We start from the raw sequence: 24,533 nt of genomic DNA, 5'->3' as shown, positions 1-24,533 counted from the left end.
GGCCATGTTTCTCACGCATATTAGCACAAAGGGTTACCTGTGCTCTGTTCTTAAAGGAAATTATTACAAGTGGGGGGAGAAAAGGAAACGGCCATTTTCTTTTTATCTAAAGGGATAGATGTTCAAACAAAATGCTCTATTGAAAAGATTCTCAGGATTGGTAAATATGACAACTAAATTTGAAAGGGAAAAACAAAAACAAAAACCCAGCGCTATATAAAGAAAAGCAATGAGTTTCAGAATCTAAGAGGGAGAAAAGAATTATAATAACACTGGCTTTCATACCTACAGGTCTTTGTGACTAGCTACTCTATGTGGTTACCAGTGATCTAATGATCTAATGTGCCAATGATATCCTTTTAAATTTACCACGTGCCTGGGGCTCCTCACTAGAAAATGCCAGAGGCCCACATTTGGACTTCCATCAAAATCAATTAGTCCTCTTCTATTATGTGCATTTCCTGGACAGGTTCCTCTCCTATTAAGTGCATTTTAGCATTTATTTACACAAACTCTTACTGCAATCCTTCCCTTGCCCACATCCCCACATTCTGTCCCCTTGCCTTTTCTCTCATGGAGAATGAGATCTCCATGGCACTTTCATTTCCTGTCTTGTCAGTTAAGATCACTGCCAGGCTGTGAACGGGATAACACTGCACTGTAGCGCCTGCTCCTTCTAGCACAGAGGGCATCGTGTGGGCTGCTCCACACAGCTGCTTCCCCCACTACTCTATTTTCTGCAAGACCGAATCTTCCAGACTTTGGTAAGTTCCTCCTAGACCCAGGTCACAATACAAAATGTTTCTCCCCAAAAGCAAGTTTTTTGTGTCCTTTTATTTCTCAAGTAGGTGACTTTAACAGTTGTTAGTGTGATAATCCAAAACACCACTGGTACTTGGGTATCCTTCTCTTGCTTAGCCTAAAAATTCTCTACATTCAAACTTCAACATGTATTAAGCATATGTGTACATGCCAAGCAGCAAGCTGTATCTTTTACATTCTCTCATCTGATTTGAAAATAACCTTATAGGACAGATGCACCTACACCTACACCATTTATAGATGAGAAAACCAAACTTCAAAAGGGCTAAGTGACTTGCTCAAGATCACGTGGCTAGTAAATGTGAAAACAACGATTCAAAAACAGATCTGTCTTCCTTGAAGTCCAGGGTTCTATTACACCTCAAACACCCAGAGAAATACTGGATTTTAAGGTCACTTTGCAACTACAAAAAATGAGCTACACTACTGGAGAATATACTACCTTTACGAGAGAATATGGAGTCATCATAGCCTGGATTCAAATTCTGACTCTCTTGCTTATTAGCTCTGCTTGTGGGCAAGTCTTCTAGCTCATTCTCTGTAGATAGAGATACCAGCAACTCAAGAAATCATTATGAAGTTTAAATGGTATAAAATATGCAAAATTGCCTAGAACAGTACGGAGCACATAATCATCACTTTAAAAATAATTGTGGCATTCACTTTAAGTCACAGAGACTGAAATCTGTTTTTATTAAAACACTACATCTCCCAAAAAAAACCAAAAAACAAAAAAAAAACACTACATCTCCCAAAGTCAAAGAACTAGTTACAGGATTCCAAAGTATCATCTGTGATAATGAAACATTACCAAGAGCCATGCCATGAATATTAAAAAAAAAAAAATACAGAAGTTTTGCAATCTTTAAATGTAATCTAAAACAAATCTGTCCTATAATTAAAATTTTATCCAACTTCTGGTAGTGTTCACTACATGGTCAAATTTGACCGATGTTGTTCTTTTCTTTTTTCGATCTGGTATTTTTTATATAACAGAATTTCTTTGTCATATTGTGTTGCTGTTACTTTGCAACATATTTTAATGGTATGTGGCTTTATTGCTTTTTGCCTTCTCAATTTGTATGACCTAAGTATCTGTTTTCTTCTTTTGCTCTCTCATGTTACTTTTATTCTCATATTGCTTCCGGTGGTAGAATGGCACTTTGATGTATGTTGATGATGAAATGCTCATGATAGTTGCTCATTATTAGTGGTCTCTGGCCACACGCTTCAAATAAACTTGGAAATCTAGAGAATGGCCATGTGTAGGGGACCGCATGAAAAGTAAACAGTGCCATTTATTTGTTCTGAAATAAGGACTCTTCTTCCTGTGAATTTACTCATTATCATGTTTAACTGGCCATACAGTGTTTTGTTAAAATCAGTTAAAATTACACCAAAGTTATGCATCATCTCAATTACTATTTTAGAAATCTTTTTTTTTTTTATTTTTAAGATTTTATTTATTTATTTGACAGAGAGCGAAAGACAGAACACAAGCTGGGGGAGTGGGAGAGGGAGAAGCAGGCTTCCTGCTGAGCAGGGAGCCTGATGCGATGCGGGGCTCAATCCCAGGACCCTGGGATCATGACCGGAGCTGAAGGCAGATGCTTAACGACTAAGCCACCCAGGTGCCCCCTATTTTAGAAATATTTGAGCAAATTATTTCACAGATAAAATGTATGGTATTTTTAAAAAACTATACATGTAATCCATACATGATGCAAAATTTTTGGTCAGAATTTGGGGAGAAAAAGCGTCCTTTTTGCATTCATAATTTTTCCCAAATGAAAATACTAGACCCCAGGTAATTTAAAAATACCTAAGTATACCTACCTAAATCTAAAAATATGAGATTGTGTATTTTAAAGTGATCAGTAAACATCATTCATACATCCCTCATGGCAGTAAGAATCCTGCCCCTATCAGATAATTAATCTTATGCTGATCTTTGTATTCACTTCCTTTTCTTTTGCTGTGGCCATCTTCTTTCTCTTTTCTCTAAAATGTTCAAAAGTGAATATAAAAATTACAGTCAGTTGACTTCATTATGAATAGCAGATACCCACTTGTTCCCTGTTTCCCCTTATAGGAAGAAACGTCCACTTTATTGTTTTTTAAGGCCAAATTATCTTGATGCACAGGCACTGCTCAAAACAGCATATATGCTAGTAAATACCGCACGAGGGTCATTGGCATTCTCAGTACATTCCAATGTAACAGCACGGCATAAAGTTTTATCTGTATTATTATAAAGGACACAGGCTCAGTTTTATTGAAAAGGCTTTGTGAAGCATGGCATGATTATAGGAAACATGAACTTTACTAGACTTTCCATATGATTTTAGTTTCAAGTGTGCTGGCTCTTTAATATAAATACAGCATCTAATTAACGACTGAAGATGGGCTCTATATTTTTACCTAATATTCATCTGTATGCATCTCTCTTGCAGAGTTTACATTTTGCTTTAACTACTGTAGATGTTTCAGTCAAGGATGAACTTCGAAAAGGATATTTGTGCTTCTCATGGTCGGTTGTATTACATCCATCACTCTGTTCCATTAAAAACCATGTAAGTGTCTGAAAAGCACGACCACCCACATGGCATGCAAAGGACAATGGCAGAAAAGCTTGAAAGCATCTTCCAAGCAGCAAATCACACAAACAAGACCTCTTTGTTAATAAGGCATCCATTTATTCACAAATAATCAAAATAGTATATTTTTAAATACAAATTACAAAAAGTGGCTGGCTTGACTAATAAACACAACATCCTAGTGCAAGTTGACTGATAATTTTTTCACAAACCATGTATTTTCTAGTGACCTATTAAATAAAAGCTTAACCAAAAAGAATCCATCTATATCTGGACCTATATCTGTATCTACATCTATATATCATTAACTCTAAGCAAATAACCTACAGCAAAAATATCCAAAGACATTAAAAAAAACAAAACAAACCTTGACTTTCCAAAGCATATTCCAGATTTTGAAACCACAGAGATTTAATCCCCTTCTCGTAAGAAATTAAAGTGAGTCACATTCACTACAAAGACATATTAAAATCAAGGTGGACTGAAAATAACAACAATTAAATATAGTATTGCTCATTAGAACAATTAAAAACATTTCCCTTACAGAGATGAAAAAAAATGTTTTGTTTTGTTTTGTTTTCCAGTTTAGGGGTATTGGGGGCATAAAGAGTGAGATGGGGCATATACAAATGGGCATAGAAACAATTAATTACTAAAGTCAATTTAAGGAGGATGAGTATTAAGATCCTTTTGAAAAGCACCATAATTACAATCCGTTTTTTTCCACTTACTTAGAGGGCAACGTGTAAATGCACATTTCCCCCCATTGCCTACTTATGAAAAAAATGTTTATTATTCAATCAACTTTTCTGAAAGGATATATATATGTATGCACTAATATAAATATGATTGTAGATTTATATTAACAATATATAGATTTCAAAATTGCCTAAAGAAACCTGATTTTGAACTGGGTGTTTTAGGTGGTAAACCATGGAAATGTCAACTTTGATTTGAGCTAACAAAAAGGAATTTAGAGGATGGAGAAGCTCCAGGACCTTTGAATTAAATGAAAGACCAGAACACTCCACAGAATGTCTGCAATAACAGTCTCTACAGAAAATTATGAGGAACTACATAAATCCACCCTCTTCCTCTTCACACAGGCTCATTAAAGCTGTACTGACTCTCTGGGCAGCTATAATTCTGCTGACTGATACCCTGGAATCACCCTGTCAATACCCAGTGGTGTGCTGCCTCTCCAACTACCTCTGCCCCTAATATTCCTCTCTTTGATGGGATTTGCTGACCTTTAATCTGATGCTAGTTTACTCTCATCACTGAAGTGTAAGTCGGAGAGCAATAAAACGGCAACCTCACTGATTCAAAAGGGAGAGCTAAAGCCTGCTAACTGTGAATCTAACCTTTCATAATGGCTCGCTCTTAAAGGAGGAAGCATGAAGTGGAAGGCAGCTAAAACAAACAATGTGTAATGCTGAGCACAAGATTTATTAGAATCCCTTTTGCATGGGTGTTACAAGAGGACATCAGGGCTGTAAACAAGAGATACACAAATATTTGCAAGAGAGACGAAGTTCTGGTCATAACACCCTTCCATGCCAACACTAATCTCAACAAGAACTGTGCTACAGGAAATCAAGCAAGGTTAGATGAACAAAAAAGCCTGCGATTACTCCAGGTGGGTGTAAACAATACCGGGGTAATAAAATCATCATTAAAAATAAGATGTTTTTCTGTGATGAGGTACAAGACTCTAATGACTGAAAACCAAAAACTCACATTCATAATGGGTCCCTGGGAATTCAAAGAGCTTGTGGAAATTAAATGCTTCCAAATAATTTTCAGTATAATATTAAAGGTAGGTTAATAAGACCTCACATTTATTGAGTGCTTCCTAGGTGCCAGGCACTGCTGAAAATGCTTTACCTGTATTAACTCATCTAATCATCCCAACAATTCAAAGAGGGAGGTACTATTATCATGCCCACTTTTATTACCATGAAACCGAGACACAGCATGGTGGTGAAAGCCCACACTCACGGTCACACAACTAGATGGTGAAAAGTGAGGATTTGAACCTGGAACAGTCTAGCTTTACAGCCTGAACTTTTGACCTTCCCTTGTACGTATTATTTTTTAAAAGAATCTTAAAAACAGAGTAACTGCCTAAGAGGAACATTTATTTCTCTTTTATTTTTTGTATTTTTAAAAGTTGGTTCTGGGTCATTTGAAAAACATCCTCACCATAAGACATTCGTTCATTTGTGAATGCTCGTTCTTCATGGATGTTTTTGTTCTCAATTAGCAATAATCGCGCCTCGGGTAAACCTCATTGGCTACGATACTGCCACTGCGCAAAGCTAGGATGTTTTTGTTTTAATATGAGACTGATTTTGAAGAAATAAAAATAGTATTATATAAATAACACTGTATTATCAATTTTATTATATTTCTCCAAGTTAAGTTCTTAAAGATCATCACTAGGTATATTTTCCCAAACTGTTGTCAATTAGGAAGACATGGGCACTATTAATTCAAAAGTTGAAGTAATAAAGTTAAAATATTTAACATTTCAAACTGTATTTATATATAAAAAAATGTATTATTCCATGTTCTCAAACAGCAGCCAATTCTGGCCTCTTTTAAATGATCTGAGATTGGCGTCCAGTTTTTATGACTGATCTCCAGAGATTTCAACTATCTGGCCAACAAGTTTGAAGAGCCATTGACTGAATCACAAATATGTATAGATTGGTTTAATATCAACTAGTGGCGCTAATCGAACAAAGCTACTTTTCACCTGCTTACACAAAGACTGAGTGTGTTCCATTATAAATTAATCAGGTAAACAAAAAAAGAAGAATCCCTCAGGTTGCAAAACACATGAATCTATATAAAATATACACTAAATGCCAGAGCGTAAACAAAGCGGAAGTTATTGCATAACAAATCTCTTCCAATCCTCTTGGGGAAAACAGTCTGACAGTATTAGGTTCTAACAGGTGCAGATAGCAGAAGAATTACTTATTCATTCTACCAGAAAGAAAAAGGATAATAAAAAGCATAATTTAATTTATAATTTATGTTTACAAGTGTTATTTTTAAGAGTTACAGTCTGCTTTGCAGATTACTTGGTCTGGTTCAAGTTGACATGTTGCATCATAGAACAAGCCTGAAGGGTCTTCACAACATGTACAGTAATTAACACGTCATTAACACATTAACTAATACACATTCAACATCATCAATGTTAATAGCATAATAATTAACTTGTTGTACATAGCACATAGCACCCCCTGGCACTTTTCAAAATAAATTTGGAAATGCATACTTTCAAATATTTTAAAAGGTAGCAATTCATATTGAAATACTTTCATCAATAAACATTTTTATAGTTGTACATGTGTGTTGTGTGTGTATTTTTTAAATGAGGCATATTTAGTGATACTACAAATTAAATCCTCATCTGATTCAAGCTGTACTGGTACAAAAATACAAAGAACAAAGACAAGCCTTACTCTCTGAAAGAACTAGTAATACATTAAAAATTTAATACTTGGCAGGTCAAATCTGGATACTCCCTGCAGAAGACAACCAATATTAATGAATCAGACTACAGAGTCATTGTCTGGGATCCCAAAGGAAACAATAATGCGAGTGCAACAAATTCTTCTTAGAACAGAAAAATCCTGCAAAACTACTTAATAGAATATCGCCAGTCAATGTCCTGATCATATATATGTTAAGCCTTATATAATTTTTTGAATCTGCACGTAAGCTGGATCCAGTTTTAACTAAAAATTTACTCTGACTTTACTTTTTCAGTGTAGATCTTTGCAGTAAACATCTTTGCATAAATGTCTGCTTTACCATTAACCTCTCTCCATATAAGAAATAATCATTTATTTTTTTTAGATACAACTTGTTTTATTTCCACAATAGATCTAAAAGATACAAATAAAACACCTTCTTCAAGAAAAAGAAGATTTGGAAAAACTAATGATGTATGGTGATTAACATAACATAATTAAAAAAAGAAAAAGAAAAAGAAGATTTGGGTTTCTCTAACAATGAAGGTGACATAATTAAAAGAAGAGCAAAGAAAAGGCAACATTGGGTGTCATGGTTTGAACAAGGATCCTGCCACATCAGGTAGCTACTTTTCACGGCTGATCTGGAGAACTCTGAGTAGTAAACTGATAACAAGAAAAGAGTGCAAAGGAGGGGATAAGCAAAATAAACACATTATAGGCAGTCTACCAGATGAACACAAGTTAATCACTTCCTGGTTGTTGTTGGTTTTTTTTAATACTTTCGAAACTGTTATTAGAAGTGAGACCCTCTGGAAAACATAACTGGTTAGTTGACTCAGCTAACTACAGGGGCCCCACTATGTGCCAGGCACGTATTCTTTTCCTTTATTTTATATTCTTTTCAGTTTGATCTTTCATGCATTCATGCTTTCATTCAACGAACCTCTACCAAATACCCATTACATGCACAGCACTGTGTTAAAACTTACATACAGCTGTTGAGCAGAAATATTGATTACAACTAAGTAACTTCAGATTCCATTAAGAAAAAGCTATTTCAGAAATGCAATTTTGAGTACAAGTTCCCAGATTTTAAATCAATTAACATGCTATCTACTAAAATTAGTTGTGCAAAATTATCTGTATTCATTTAGTTTTTCATACATAGTCAAGAAGTTCAGATACAGAGTAAATGCCAGGTAAGGAATCTATAAATGCCCTCTAAGTAAAAGCATTTATTTAAAAAATGAAATTTATGGGCGCCTGGGTGGCTCAGTCGTTAAGCATCTGCCTTCGGCTCAGGTCATGATCCTGGGGTCCTGGGATCGAGTCCCGCATCGGGCTCCCTGCTCGGCAGAAAGCCTGACTCTCCCTCTCCCACTCCCCCTGCTTGTGTTCCTTCTCTAGCTATCTCTCTCTCTGTCAAATAAATAAATAAAATCTTTAAAAAAAAATGAAGTTTATTACTATTTTCTTTATTTATGTCACCTTTGAGCTCCTTGGCATTACTGGTGGTAGGAGGTAAATATCACATCAATTTGAGATCAGAAAACCAGTGAAAATACTAACTACAGAAAAGGGGTGCTAAATTAAATTATGTTTTCTTCCAGCCTTAAAATCCACAATTCTACAATAATGACAAAAATCTAAAGTGATATATAAATACTAAAAATATATAAACAAACAAAAAATATGTAAACTTCTAAAAAGTATTTTAAGCCATTTTTTAGAACAGATTTAAGGACTCTCACCTGGTATCTACTAATAACTCTCTTATACTCGGTTAGAGAAAGAATAAATTATAATTTAATCCTTGAGCAACAAAGTATCTCCCTAGTGAGTTCTTGGCATAGGGGAAGAACCTGAAAGCAAAATATCCCACTTTTAAGCCTCTCATTTCCCAGGTATTACATTTAAAAATGATTAGTTATCTAATAAAATACATTCCACATTCTGCACATTGCTTGGTGGATGTGTTTCTTTTTGAAAAGTATCAAAGGTAGCAATTCATATTGAAATACTTTCACCAATTAACATTTTTATTTTGGGGGATTAGTATCATGATATAAATAATATATACACTTAAGTGCACATGACTAGGGTAAGACTCATTTGCTTTCACTACATCTCTATGTGGTTTGTTTGGGTGTAAAGCTACCTGCCTGTTGAGGCTACGCTGTGGATGAGCAGAACCGTCAGCAGTTTATCCTGGGGTCTTCTGCACTACATACAATTATGCTGGGGTCACTTGGGTTACATAGGAAGCCTGAAGTTTTAAACTGTCATTAGAATATTGCAGCCTGATTTTAACAATACAGCAGTGCTTCTAATGATCTTAAAGGTAATTCACTATTCAGACCCCAAGCAAAAGATGCAAATGTAGCACTGAAAGCTCCTTATTAAATACCCACAGGCTACATCTCTGTACAATAAGTGGTCCAGGTCTTTTTAGAACATACTAATTAGATGAACAGAGAATCAGATAAATGCAAAACCAGGTCATGCAGCAAAAATGGCAAAGTGTTAAAAAGAAAAGGTGGGGGAGGGATGAGAAAAGCATACCAAATAACTCCATCACACCATTATTTAAAAATTATCTACAATAATGAGGCAAAATAAATCATGTCAGGTCACTATCTGACTCACCCAAATTAGAGTGGATATTACTATTAAAGTTAAGTTTTAAGTTTATTGTCAGGGATATGCTTAACTGATGATACAATACTATGAATAATACATTAAGCAAAAGCCCAATCTAAAATTAAATTTGCCTTGGGTTATCTCCCATTACTATAAACATTCAGAATTATTCTGGTTTATAAATGAAAGCTAATATCAAGAAAATACTTTTGGGGGGCTTTACTCTTTAACAGTTGCATATGCAGAGTTGCCAGACCAATACCAACCACCATAGTCTTACAGAAGACAATGCCCTCAATTCTCAGTCACTTCTAGACAAGCACTTACATAGATACATTGAACAGAAAAATATTATATTTGTTATTTAAGATATATCAAAATTCAAATGTTTTCACATGAAGCATTTGGGCAAGTACCTTTTTTTTTTTTTTAATAGACTCTCCCTGTTCTAATCCTAACTTTATAGGAGCTGCAGAGTGGAGAGTCTAGTACTAGGCAATGGCAGTGAGGCACTGAAATAGTCATCAGCTGACCAAAAAGCTGTAAGACACTATCAACTAGATTTTGAAGCTTTAGAATTTGTGTTCTATTCTCCTCTCTTCATGTACCCTCTGACAATGACAACACACACACACATTCCATCTAAAGAATGTGACATATGCAATAAGGGGAAAAATAAACTAGGCAGATGATATAAAGGACTTTCATCACATAAGTTTTTTGGAAAACAATTTAGCTTCTTTAGTGACGTTACTTTCAACACCATAGAATCTGTTTCTTTTATTGAATAACTTATGCGAGAAAAATATCCCTTGATGTCAAAGTGGGATTCTGTTCTATTTTGTTTTGTTTTGTTTTGGTATACCATTCAGTTCTAAATTCAGCCATTTCTACCTTAGTACTTGTGTATTCTTTAAAAAGGCTAGATGTTTTCTATAACTTTGGGCATCTACTTTAAATAAAATTGTACTTATTAAAAAAATTGTACTTACACTTTAAACAACTTTAACATTCAATATAAAATAACTGTAAAAAAAATAAAATAACTGTAATAAAAATAATCATAGATACCCAGAAGGAAGTACTAAATCAATCGACTACAACTTTAATTTATGAAACTTGAAGCACTAGACTAGGAGTCCAAGGATCTGGATCCTCATTTCTTATCTGCTGTACTATTTGGTTATATGGCCTTGGGCAAGTTGCCTCCCCTGAGTCTCATTTTCCTACCTATAAAATGAGAGGACTGAGTTAGATTTCCATAGGTTCTCTTCCCTTGACAAGAATTTAGTTAGGACTCTGATACCATGATTATAAACTATAGTTAGTGGCCCAATGATTCTGAAATGGGCCCTAAAATTCAAAAGGCCCTTAAATTAATTTTGTTTACTCTGTAAAGGAAATGTGGATCTATATTACACTAAATTCTCTGAAACTTAAGTTGCATCATTTCTAAAGGAGATTATGAAAGTTTCTGGGAGAAAATTTTACTCTTCTCTCAGAATCAAGTTGTGCTAGGAAGTGGGGGTAGAGGTAAGGAATGATGGTCAGACAGTGTCCTTACTGGTGAGAGTAGTAGCTCCCCACTCATAAATTTCATTCTAAATATGGAAAACACTGCCTCAGGACCTCAAATCTTTCTTAGGCAAGAGGCCAGGTCCACAGAACTATAGTGTAAGAAGAAACCTCATTATCTATTCTATCACACAGTGGACTTGAGGCTCAAGTTACAATTCTTATGTAGAGGCCCTGTATTTAGAAGGCCGTATTTGTTAAAGAATGATGTATTTTGTAGTGCACTGGGTAGTTCTTCATAAAATGATTGCCATCTGTGGGGTGCCTGGGTGGCTCGGTTGAGTGTCCGACTCTTGATTTCAGCTCAGGTCATGATCTCAGGCTGGTGAGATCAAGCCCTGCAGCAGGCTCTGCGCTCAGTGCGGGAGTCAGCTTGGGATTCTCTCCCCCCTCCCCCTCTCCCTCTGCCCCTCCCCCTGCTCACACACATGCGTGCTCTCTCTAAATAAATAAATAAAATCTTTAAAAAATTGATTGCCATCTGGAAGTGAATGACAATTGAGATAAGTCACATTAATATTTTAATTATTCTAAGAATGACTAAGTGAAGTAAGTATATTTTAAATTTTACTTAAAACACCCATTCCTTAATTATGGCTTCATACCAGTAGTGGTAAATATATATCCACATAGTTTAAGACCTTTACAGGATGCTATGCAAATGATAATTCTGCCCATGGCCAGTACAGAGTAAACATGCACTTGTGTGGAAAGCTCCCATAAACTTTGATGCCGTTTCTTACTTCAATCTAGTACTTGGAAATCAGATAACCTCAAATAGCAGTTTTCCCTACATAAACTAGAAGTATAATAAATTTCAGTACGTGGTTTTTTAGATATGTGAATACATTTTGCTGGTATATATGACATTTCAGAATGGCTTATGCCTCTAACTAATTTGTTGAAGATCAAATGTTTTAAGCCAAAATTGTAAGTAACATTTGCCAGAAAGTAGTTAATAGTGATAATTCTGAGAATCCAGAAAAGGCCTCCTCAATTCATACTTAGATCATTTACCATTCCAAAATACGTTCTATTTTTTTCTGGTATTCTCCATAAAGTCTAGAGTTTGATTGGATAGTATACAAGCAAAATATCTTATGAATGTTTTCTGCCCTCAAGAAGCTATTCTAAATGAATTAGTCTTCCACAAATTAATGAATTCATATTTTAAGATGCATTTGCAAAATGTTCTATCATTCCTATGCTAATTTGCAACCTAGTTAAGAAATGTTAGCCTACTAGGAAAAAAAAAAAATCTAATGGGGAATGAATGTCATGTTTGCACAGAAAAAAAAGGACATGTGAATATAAAGCCCATATGTACTGGTTTTGACAAGACACTGCATTCAGGTTATTTTATTATGCATATTATTTCAAATATTCAATAGCATTTAGATATACATCTAACTATTGAAACCTTTTAAACAATTATTACATTTTAAAAATCACATTAAATTACATGTAATTTCTTGAAATCAATTATAGATGAACAGGAAAGGAAACAGTTAATGCACTAATTACAATAATTAAGAGTTGCCAATTTAATTATAGCTGGGGTATGAATGCTCTAACATTTGTTAGAGTGTAAAAAACAAACCTTTAATGCAGAGACTTTGTTCACAAACATCTAATGGAGACCTCCTCTACCTCACTCTGTGCTTCTCTGCTGATACAACAGCAATGGGTTCAGATTGAAGGACTTGTCAGCAATCAGGCAGGAGGAGGCTAATTAGCTTGCAGGTTAATGAGTGTGATGGCTCTTGACAGCATTTTGTTACAGCCTCTTCTGTATTTAAACAATAAATGATTACTTATATACAGTGGAGACATTCTAACCATAATAGCCAAGCCCACACTTGGTTTTACAAGTAGAAAATCAGTTCTTTTGTTCGTAAATCAAAAATATAAGATTTGCATTAGTTATATGTCTATCACATTCTCACAATATGGAAAGGAAATGGGCGTTTTTTTAAGAGGTAATACATGTACTTTGTATAGAGGTATGCCCTTTAGAGTGGAAAATTTCCTTTGAAAAGTGCCTGGTGGGTGATATAACTGGGCTGCTAAACAATAGTTTAAATATAGCAGCTTTTTAGTAATATATTAACTTTCCTAAAAACATGCAAGGAAGATTTTTGTCTTAATTTTTTATTCTAGGTTCCTCTTCCTATGAAATAAGTATACAAGGCACACACACAGGACTCCCTCCGCTTACCTTGTCAGTTACTAGGGATTTGAAAACAGGTGGTGAATTAAGGAAATAGCTCTATTGAGAGATTAACCCATTTCATCAGCCAGTGGAGAAGGAAATAAGAACATTTTTATAGCATCCCTATAATCCATATATTTAGTGGTAACAGAAATGCCTTAATAAAAGCACTAAGAAAGGAAATAAGTGAGTACTTTGCAGCATTTTGATTTACTTTGTAAATGTAGCAAGTATTAAAATCTAAGTAGTCTGATTTTTATTTACATGAGAGGAAAATGATATGTGTCCAGGAAAACCATATCTGAGAATTAAACTGAACTTTAGCTGCATAATATCAAGGGAAGGTTATTTCAATTTAATATTCAGGGTTCCCCAGAAATTTGAGCACAGACATGGCAGAAACACCTGCTGAGATTCACACTGCTTTCTAAATTATTTTGCATGCATGAAAATATTATTTGTGTACCTTTTTCACTACTGTATGATGAACATTTGAATAAAAATAGAAAAGTAATAAAATTTCAAATATGTACCTTTCTAATGCTCTTTTTTATGTTTCAGAATAAAAAGTGTTATATCCATCACAATTATGGTAGCCAATAAATAACTGTACATCAAAAAGCTGTAGTAGACCTGGGCAGATTTAGTGGAAGAAAAAAGAAACTAGTGTAAAAACCAAAACAGTTTGTTGTAGAGTTAAAAGCTCCAGGTACAGTGAGCGCCTATAATTTCCAAGGGATGAAAGAAATAATGCAAATTCAAATTCTGTGGTTTGTCGCTTTCCATTAGTTATTTTGAATAATAAATCCTTAGGGTCAAAACACAAGTACTTTTAAAATTTTCCATCCATTGTGCACTACTTACACATCTGAATTCTCTACTACATTATAAACAGTATATGAATGTTAAGTTTCTATCATGTGTACATTCTTAACTAACAAACATACTATTAACATACTATTATCAGCTTTACAGGTATGTCTTATCACACATACATGCAGCCTATTGCACATTTTATACTTTATGCCCCTAAGCTGGTTAATATAGATCCTTAAGCCCCAAAGGTCATAATGTCATACTAAATTTAGGTAAGTATGTAAACAACTTTTCCTAAGTTCAAACCCAATTAATATTTAGAGAATCAAAATTTTCCTCTGAATTATATGATTAATTCCAACCCAGTGACTTTTGGGGGGAAACTGACACCTAGCCAAAATCACAGCCCATTCTGCCTGTTTAAATGAGAATATTCCTCAGTCTGAAAAATTATTTATAGAGATTTTTTACTACCCTTGTATACTGCAATGTTATTTCCTTTCCCACACACTAGCAAAGTCCATTTTCACAACTGCTATAAAGCGGCATGTTCACAGCTAGTAAAACAACTCAATAAATAGCCTCACGAAGCTATAGCTGTCTCATATCCTTTCCTCAATAAAAACAGAGGTGAACTGCTTATTTTCAGCAGCACACTATAAGAAGACAGAAGCATTATGACTGCTCATACATTCTGACTATCATTTGCCACAAGCTATATCTGTCAGCATTAAATAAAGCTGCATTATAAATGTAAACAAAACACCCACATCTACAAAATGAGCTGTCCGCCATGGCTGTAGGCATGAATTGAACCTGCTTATTGACTCAGGTTGCTCTTTTTATTTATTCTTCTACAAAGACATGCATTTACTTTACCCTACAAGCATACTAGGTTTCAGAAAGGCAACTAGTCTTGTGCTACAGCAAAAAAGGTTCATGTTGACAAATGCATATCTTAATAGGAATAGCATGATGTAGGTAAACATTGACCAATTGTTAAAAAATTGATTTATTTAAAAAGGTTATTCTAGATCAAAACAGTAAATCATAAATAATATGTGAACCTAGTCCTCTAAATATATATTTATGAACTGTAAGAGGTAATTTACTATCAAAAACAACAGAACTTTAATTTCAAATATCTAATGATAACAAAGGAAAAGGAGTTGAATGATGCCCACACAGTTGTCCCATCCTCTACACTTTGGGTATTCACTGATAAAGTGGGGAGCTAAATATTCAGGGAATTCTGTTAGGCAGGGCATAAAATTCACTAAAGTGACCAGGAAAAAAATCATTTCTGAGAAAATGAATGTATCATTTGCAAAAAGCCTTTTTGTACTTTTTCCAGATGTTTTATGCTTAGGGCAACTTATGCAGCCATGGTGTGACAAGAATCAAAAGGTAGCAAGAGGGTAACAAAGAAAACTTTGTAAGCTTAAAAACATTTTGTCAGTTTTATTTTTTAAAATTCTGCAGAGTTAGTAAGTAATTCTGAATTCATTGCAATAAGATTACATTCTCACTGAGAATGTTTCAAAGAAGTAAGGGGGAGGTCTTTTCTCTCTATTATTGTTCCATGATAGGACACGATGATGCTAGGGAAGTGGGCATCTGAATTACAGACCCACTGGATTCCTGGGAGTGAATACAGCTAATACAGATAATATTTCAACAGGTGTGCTGCATGTCAAGATTTTAGTCTCCTTCCAGGCTTATTTTTAAACGGACCATCATCATGCCAAATCATGACAAATGAAGGTATGTTTTGAAGATATTCATTACAGAGCCAGAGTCTACATATAAACCAACAATACACATACATTACAGTAAAAATGAAATACGACATTCTTTCAAACAACCCACCAGAGCTCTTCTGTGCACTTGATCAAATAATTTCTCAATTAGTTTTCTCCACTAGATTGACTGATGGTTTGGCCTCATGTAGACAGGGCTACAGCACTAGATTAAAAATAACCCTAACCAGCCAGAGACTAGACAGATTTCCAGATGACTGAGATCTAAACATATGCAGAGACAAAGTACTCCAAAGAGGTTAGTCTTTGTCACCTGTTGAACAATCCAAGAGTCATTGAGGTCCAAAAGTCTGTACCTTTGTCCCTAAGTATAAAATAGCCCATAGATTAAAGTCTAGATTTTAAAAGCAGGAAGTAAAATGCGGTGGTTAAAATATTAACACATACTGTCACAGCTTATTCTTATGCAGGACATCATCCCCTATAAAAGGGAAAGCATAAATGTTCCTTTGCTTCTCACTATTCCATAGATGGATATTAATTATTACTGCCTTTCCTTTTTAAGATAAGCTTGTTAACAAGAACTACAGGATCGCAAGCTGCTATCCATATAGGGTAGGTTGCATCATTGTTTATGATGTTTACAGAAAAAAGGGAAATCAGTACAAAGAAATAGTATGGAGTAATTAATGTATTGTAGTGTAGTAATTTCCACTTTCTACCTCCATTTAAATAAAATAAAGCTCAGTAATGCCAGCGTAAATCAGGGGGAGCCACAGGGGAGCACAGCAAGGCAAAGACATTAAAGCCAAACCAAAGCCCTTCTTCACCCAAGCTACTATTATTATTACTTGTGCAAAGCAAATATTCAGCCTCCAACCTTAAATCATTTCAATTCCTATTTCCAAGTATAATTTAATCTTTTTCGGCGACACTTGATGCTTACTTCATCACAGCATAATGACAGATTAAAAAGTTGTTGAATTAAATATTAAAGAGGACTTCAGGCAGTTCTGCATTTTTAAGGAATAACACAGATTGGGGATGAAATGAGAAGCCCAAATGCATATTTTATACCAAAAGGAAAGAATACATATATTTTTCCTTCAGGCCACCTACTTTGTAATAAAACACAGGACAGGTTTTTATTTAGTGGATAAAAACGTGAAATAGTATTATAAGCTTCATATCATTATAATCTGGAACCATACAATGATGTCAAAACTAATGATACCAAGTAAGAATATGATTTTTGAGTCAATATCTTATTTAAATATTTTTAAAATAAGCATATTCATAATTTATCACTTTTGCAATCTTATTTTTTTAAAATTAACTTATTTGTGGAAATTTATCTCAGAGACAAAAATCTCACAGATGATAGATAGCATCAAAAGCAAACACTGTGTAACTGATTTGATGATATAAACTGTTCTGAGTGGGTGAAAAAAAAAAGTTGAGCCATACTGGTAAATATAGTTCCAATTAAAATGCTGATTAGATTGCTAGACCTAATCTTGGAAGCTCCCATTAGATTCAGGTAAAATTAAGGATGAAATGTACATAATAGTAGTACCTTAACTCTTCAGTGGAATGGAAACAGAGTCAAAAAACAAAATTTTGGGTATTTATACATAGAATATATCAGTTAATAATACAAAAATATACATAGTTAAAATTCCAAGGGCCCATGGATCACTAAGTTTGGTATATGTTTTCAATTTTGTTTTTAAAGAACAGTTTTTTATTCCCCTGAGGCTTAAAAGAAAACAAACTTTAAAATTCTTGTTTTCATTGTGATTTCAAGCAATTTCACAGGAGAAAAAAGAACTCCATGAACATTTTATTCTATTTGTGTAACATCAAATTGCAATCTTTTGTACATGCATACATTTATACACAATGGTTTTAAGTATCTAAGTACTTTCTTTTTTGCTTTTTCATTTCACTTATGTGTTACCAATATGGTCTTTTTGATTGAACCATATGCAATTGCCATTTTTAAAGTAAAAAATGGTCTGATAACCATCAGCAATTTCATATGATTTAACATTCATTCTAGGACATTATATTTTTATATATTTGCATTTGAGAAGAGAAAAAGTAATCCACAAGAGTATGTTTTAAGCAATTAGAAGGGACTTTAAAAATATGTACTTTATCCAGGGATCAACATTTTCCTTATAGGCCAAAGAAGCTAATGACATTTGTTTTCAAAAAGTTCATTTTTGGAACAAGTGCATAGTACAACTGTCAGAAGAAAGTATTAACATTTTGTACATAACACTTTTTATCTACTTACTGAAAGAAACACAGAAAATGATGAAGGTACTGTACTGATTTCTTCAAAAATTATTATTTTGGCTGGCATAGAGCTAAATGTCATCATAGCTAGCGACTACACCTGGCCTTGAAAAGATGGCCTAATTCCTTTTGGAAAAATTTTCAGTGTGGTTGCTCCTGGCTGAATATGACACAATTTACTCATGAAACGCAGCACACACAATCCTTTAAAGAAAAGTACAAAATATGAGCATGGAATTGTTTTTGCAAATCTAAAAAAGGGCAAAGCTTTTCAAATTATCCTTTTATATTAATCTTTTCAAATTTCAGTGTTCTGCTGTTCTACTGGAATGGATATGTGGCTAGTCATTCCTTGCAAGCATACAATTCTAAGTTCACACAATTAGATGCATAAACTACACTGCAGAAATACTGAACGATAATCTTTACTGATACTCCTTAAAAGTGCTAAAAGAGTAGAAAAAGCACATTCATCCTCCCTACTATCCCCAATACTTCTTGACTAAAGCTAAGTCCCTGGGGAAAGGGGTGCGGTGGGGGTGTAGTGGTGACAAAAAGAAGTTTTTTTATGACTTCCATATTTAAATCCTGGAAAGAGCAATAATCTTAATTTTCTGGAATGCTTTCCATACAGCAATAATGAGGTAATAATTTCCCATCACCTAGGACATAGTAGGTACAACAAATGTTTGTACATTTAAATTCCCTGTGAAATTCCCTATGGAATTCAGTCTCCCATTGAAAAACTGCCATTAAGTTAGGATGCCTCAGTCAATTACAGTGGGAAACCTCCAGGAAGATGTTTCATATTTACGGCGAGGCTTAGAGAGTTGTTTTTGTTTTGTTTTGGTTTGGTTTCTTCCTTAACCACCATTATCCCAGGGTGTTCTTGTTTTGTAGCTGGTTTGGAATTTTTTCCGCAGGGTGATTATGCCGTCCTCCTCTGAGATACCCGGGTGGGCAGCATCCCAGTTATCTGAAATCAGGGAAATCCAGCCTCTAGGGTCGCCAGGCCTCCAGTCAAGTTTCGGGTATGGATCTGACGGGACTAACTCGGCTCGGGAGCACGTCTGATTCGCAGGTGGCGCTGACCCAAGGGCGCGAGGCCGGCTGCGGGCGTCCCGGCAGGAAGCGCGGCCCTTCTCGGCCCCGGCCCGCCGGGCCAGCCACCGCGCGGGGCGCAGCCCGGGCCGCCGCGGGCGCGGGGGGCGGGGACGGCTCGGGACCGCAGAGCCGCTCCGCCCGCGGCTCGCGGGGCGCGCCCATTGTTCTCCGCGGCGCCGAGCGCGGCCCGGCGGCCCGCGGCGATCCCCGCTCCCCCTCCCGCGGCCGCGCCGGGAAGCCCCGGGGCCGCCCGCTCCCGCGGTAGCGCGCCCCCGCCCTCGGGCTGACAGCGCCTTCTCAGCGCCCTGACTGCATAATTAATGTAAGTGGAGCGGCCTCCGTGTCCTGTGCGGGCTCTTCGGGTTTACTTTGTGCGACACTCGCACAGGAATATTAACTAAAGGAAGCAGCATCACCACAGGGGTGGACAATCAGCCTGTCAGGGACTCATTCCAAATGCCACGGAAAGCGGAGCGCTTCAAGATTGTTTCATCAAGGTGACTGAGAACAAAAACTACTAAGGAAAGAAAAGTCGGGCTTAAGCTGAGCTCCCACACACCCATTATTTATCTCTCTAGAATCTTTAGAAACGAGATTCCTAACACATGTTTATGCAAAACTCGGGACTTGGGGGAAAAGTGAGGCTGCTGCGTGTGTTCACAGCCAAGAGAGCCTGGGCTCGGCCGGTGCGTGTGCAAGGCGCACCAACTCCACGCGCGTGCAGACGCCCTTCAACAGCGCACAGCCGGGGAGGAAGAGGCCAGGACCAAGAGACGCCTCTCTACCGGCCAGTGAGTTACTCCCGAGAAGCCAAGGGTAATCGTGGGCGACCCCACACTTAACTTAAATGAAGGCCGATGTCCCCGGGGATGCTCAAGAACTCTTCAATAAGGTGCCCAATTTATATTACTGCTATTCCACGCCTCCAATCAAACTATGTTAAGGACATTTTATTGTAGTTTGTGGTCACTGTTTTTCCTTAGGTAACCTGATGTGGGAGAAAAATACTTACACGTCAGAATAAAGAGTAAACTTGCAAAAGCACATTTTACACCAAAAATATATATCTTTAAAATAATTTTTACTTAATATTGATAATCATCCAGAATATTCCATGTTGGATGTCTCTTCTTTTTCAAAGAAGAAGAAAAAGTGACTTCCCAAGCCTTCTGCTGTCTGACCTAAATTAGTGCAAAATCTTGCTACATCTTTTTAGTATACTGGCCTACTACAAACATTATTTTTAAAAATTAAGAACTTACATCTCAAATGTACACATTTAGTTACTTAAATTCAGTTAGACCTAACAAACCAGGGCATTACAAATTTAGGAACAAATGATCAGTTGCTCTAGGTGTTTTTATAATGGTAAGTAATCAAACCCCAAATTTTCCTAATATTTAGTTTTTACACAATTTAGGAGAGGATGAAATACATTAGAAAACAGACCCCCCAAATCCTTCAACAAGAAAGACAGACTGTTGTAAATTTCAGCTCACCGGTGTGTTAGGTGTTGATAAGGTACAATACAGAACAACGAAATCGGAATTCCAAATCTTACACCTCCCAAATAATGCCATCAAGTGCCAGTGTTTGTTTTGGTAAGGCCTATGTGCCATCTCTCCTCATACACAACACAGTGACTTAATCTGGAATGTTCTCAAGGAATTCCTCCACACAAAGGGGTCAATTGTAGGCCACAAAATAACCTTATACATATTTGGCTGTTAAATGATTGAGAGCTAAATCCACATGCATGTCTTTACTGGCTTAATTAAGGATATGTACAATAACTGAAAATAATACCTTTATCCACTCAATACACTACAGACAGAAGAGATCAAAATGGACATGCCGATCAAACGGTTTATTTTAGACAGGAAGCAGCCCGTTGGACCATTATTACAAATTAAAGGTATTATATTCAAGTCATTTTTAATCTCCTAAAAATGAATAACCCTCCTCTGCACATTAAATCATTTTTCTCCACAGAAGTAACATTTCTTTTATGTCTAAATGCATATATTCCTTCATTATGTTTCAGCTCTTATTCTAGAGGTGGTAGAGGTCTGTTGCTCTCAATTCTAAGTCAACGTTCTCACCAAGTTTGGATTCCTCTCTCTTTATATGCCATAACTGACTCATCACATATTTAAGTAAAAGCTCCTGCATTTAAAAAATGAGAATTCACAAACTGATGATGCACAGTAATCTTATCTCCCGAATCTCATTTTATTGCACTAAAATTCTTCTTGGCATTCTGTAGTTAAGAACTTCTATATTAAAATATGCTGTTTTATGACCAGTCACTATGCTTGGTAAATAGAAGATAAATTCACCCTTATGTTCTATAAATAACGAAATTCACTTTCTAATTCTAGAACTTTTTACTTTTGAGAACTTAAAATATGTATTAAAATATCAATCTTGATGTTTTTAAAAGGATACCAAATTCAGGATTAGTACAAGGAAGTATAAACAGAAAAGTCCCCTGAGATACTGGTGTGAAACCTGCAGCTCATTGATTTTGTTCTTGATAATATGCTATTAAATTGGCAAACATGCTGACCTTGTGTGCAAAGGCAGAATTGTGCATATGCAACAGAAAGTTAAAAAACAGCTTCAAAATGACTGTTTAAAACTGTTGGCTACAAAACCTTAAAATACAGACATTCCATAGTTGATTTAAAATTGGCAACCACAATTTAACAAGCTATTCTAACAAATGATTAGCATAGCGTGTGCTTTTCTTTAGCCATCAATTATGACACAGGGTAATGCAGGGCACAACTTAAGTGTCAAATTACAATATGCTATACAAAACCACTTTGCAACACAGCTTTCTGTTTGCTTAGCAATTACTACAGAGCACACTGCTTTTTATGAAAGGAATTGGTCAGAACTGTTTATAAGAATTACCACAAATGTTTATATACTTACATTAAAAAGAATTAGTTGACAATTTCATAAAATTTCTCTTTAACCTTTAATAAAATGGCTGGGTTATCTTGTGATGCTTTAAAACTCTGCATACAACCAAAATGGTCTTTTCTTTTCAAAATAAGATTCATCTGTGGTATGTGACAAAAGTAGAATAATAATACTTCTCAAGACCTAAGTATGAAAAGTCTTTTCACTAATTTGTCCACTAAGAAAATTTAGAACTTTTATTATTTGAATGGCTGGCACAGTAAAAATCTAAATTAGTGAAGTATGTAATCATTCTGAAGACAGAGCAACAGATCGCTTTATAATTCTCAGTAAGATAAACATGGATTTAAATGCAAAATAAACTAGTAGGTTTTCGTAAGTGTGGTTCAGGTTGTAATTTTCACATGGCAATCACTGTTTCAAATACTGGATCTATCAGTAGTGAAAATGAATAAAGGTTATCTGTCTTAATTGTAGGACCATCCATTAATTCATAAAACTCTTATGTGAATAAATACTTAATGAGAAAAGGGAAAAAATACACAAAACAGTTTTTATGCTGTTTTTTCCGTTCTGCTGCTGTCCTTTCTCCTGCATTTGCCTAAAGGCTCTCAGTAAATTACACTCCCAGTAAATGACTGTAATTTACCCGTTGAATTCCCTTGTTCAGGAAAAGCACAAAAACACATTCCAGCATTTCCACAGCTCAAATTTACCATTCGGGATGTCAAGAACAATCCATGGGCAGTAATTTGAAACTGTTTGAACCTTCAAATGAGGCAAATTAGAAATGTTTTGAGAGCTAAGATTTTCAGTGAGGAGATAAAAACCTGATAAAAATCTCTTAACTGTTCTGGTTCCTTTCTTCCCCCTGCCGTATCAGAGGCAGAGGCCTACATAAACTATTCCACAGTGGGTTTTGAGATGGTGCTATAGAATATAGTATTAATAATATAAGTCAAATTTATATTTACCAGGTTAATTTTTAATGATAATACACACTACATTAATGTCACGCTTAATGTTAAAAATATAGATCCTCCTATGCACTTTCTATCACAGCTATCTCCCTGTGCACTATCCACCTGATCATCACTCAAAATAACTTCCTCTAGTACAACTTATATGAGCAAAGTTATAAAGACTCTGGACCCCAAGGATACCCAGCAGTTACTGTTAAAATTATTTGTATAAATAAGAACAAAGACTTTCTAGTTAGTTATGTTTCAATATAAAGAAATCCCATGCACAAAGAAACATAAACATTTACATGACCAAACTTGAATTGTATCACTTAATATTTTAATATGCAACACAGGCCAACATATAGAATAAACCAGCATAATTTCCAGCGTAAACACTTATTGCTATGAGATGCGTGCGCGCGCGCACACACACACACCCTAGAGTTAAGAACATTCAATAACCAAAACAGCCTATTTCACTCTGTCTAAAGGCAGGTTTTCATATGGCAAAATGGTTATAAATCCTCATTATCCTAAATAAAATTACAGCACTTTAAACATTTCCAGGGAGAACATTCTCTCTTCTAAACAACTACCTTAGCGAGTAATAGGAAGCAATATGGTTGCACTTGTGTCACAGTTGGAAGCCTTTTTAAACTGTCGCCCTGCTAGCAAACCGATTCTACATATTAAAATGAATGTGTTGCTTATTTCAAGGGGAAAAATCATTTATAAAATCAAGACCATTATTAGGACATTGTGACTCACTTCCTCTTTAAAGTGAAGCAGAAGTACAGAAGGCAATAATCTATAAATGTTCATATAACTTCACTCTCCATCAGTGGTCTTAGAAGAAAAGGTATTCTTGGAAGATGAAGCTTTGTATATTTAACATTTAATAACCAAAACCGCCTACTGCACCAAGTATTTCTGATCACAAATTAGACTGAGGAAAAAAACCCTAAATTTCCTTTTTAGTGTGAAAGGTGAGCCTTTACAAATGTCTCCAACTAAATTAGATAGACTGTTAAAAAAAATACTATGTATACGTATTTTTATCTACTTCAGACTATGCCAAGGGCATCCTTTTCCCAATGGTTTTGTTGTTTCTGAGGAGTACTCTATCTATTATAACAGCTATATAATGACTGTAACAGATTAACAGTTTGGGTAAGTTTAATATCAGACCCAACCTAACATGTGGGCCCAACTTCCGGCTGTGCCCTTAAGTTCAAAGAGAAAAATGAATGATAAACATTACCACTCACTGGGTAGATAAAGATGCTATTATCATGTTTAAATTTATATTTACT

At 35.5% G+C, this 24,533-nt stretch overlaps 1 protein-coding gene and 1 non-coding gene across 5 annotated transcripts in view; both read right to left on the bottom strand.

Moving 5' to 3' along the window:
• PBX3 (PBX homeobox 3) overlaps positions 1–24,533 on the bottom strand; it is a 214,088-nt gene that overhangs the window by 58,865 nt on the left and 130,690 nt on the right. The window lies entirely within an intron of this gene.
• On the bottom strand, positions 5,604–5,742 carry LOC123850379 (U4 spliceosomal RNA). Its single transcript, XR_006792323.1, has one exon. It is a non-coding gene; the product is annotated as a U4 spliceosomal RNA (small nuclear RNA).

The sequence above is a fragment of the Mirounga angustirostris genome, unplaced genomic scaffold, assembly GCF_029215605.1.
Source record: "Mirounga angustirostris isolate CCGP_5_RB_7025 unplaced genomic scaffold, mMirAng1.0.hap1 SCAF_15, whole genome shotgun sequence".
NCBI classification, from domain to species: Eukaryota; Metazoa; Chordata; class Mammalia; order Carnivora; family Phocidae; genus Mirounga; species Mirounga angustirostris.
Note: the sequence above shows the minus strand (reverse complement) of the source record. Positions and strands in the feature narration are given on the sequence as shown.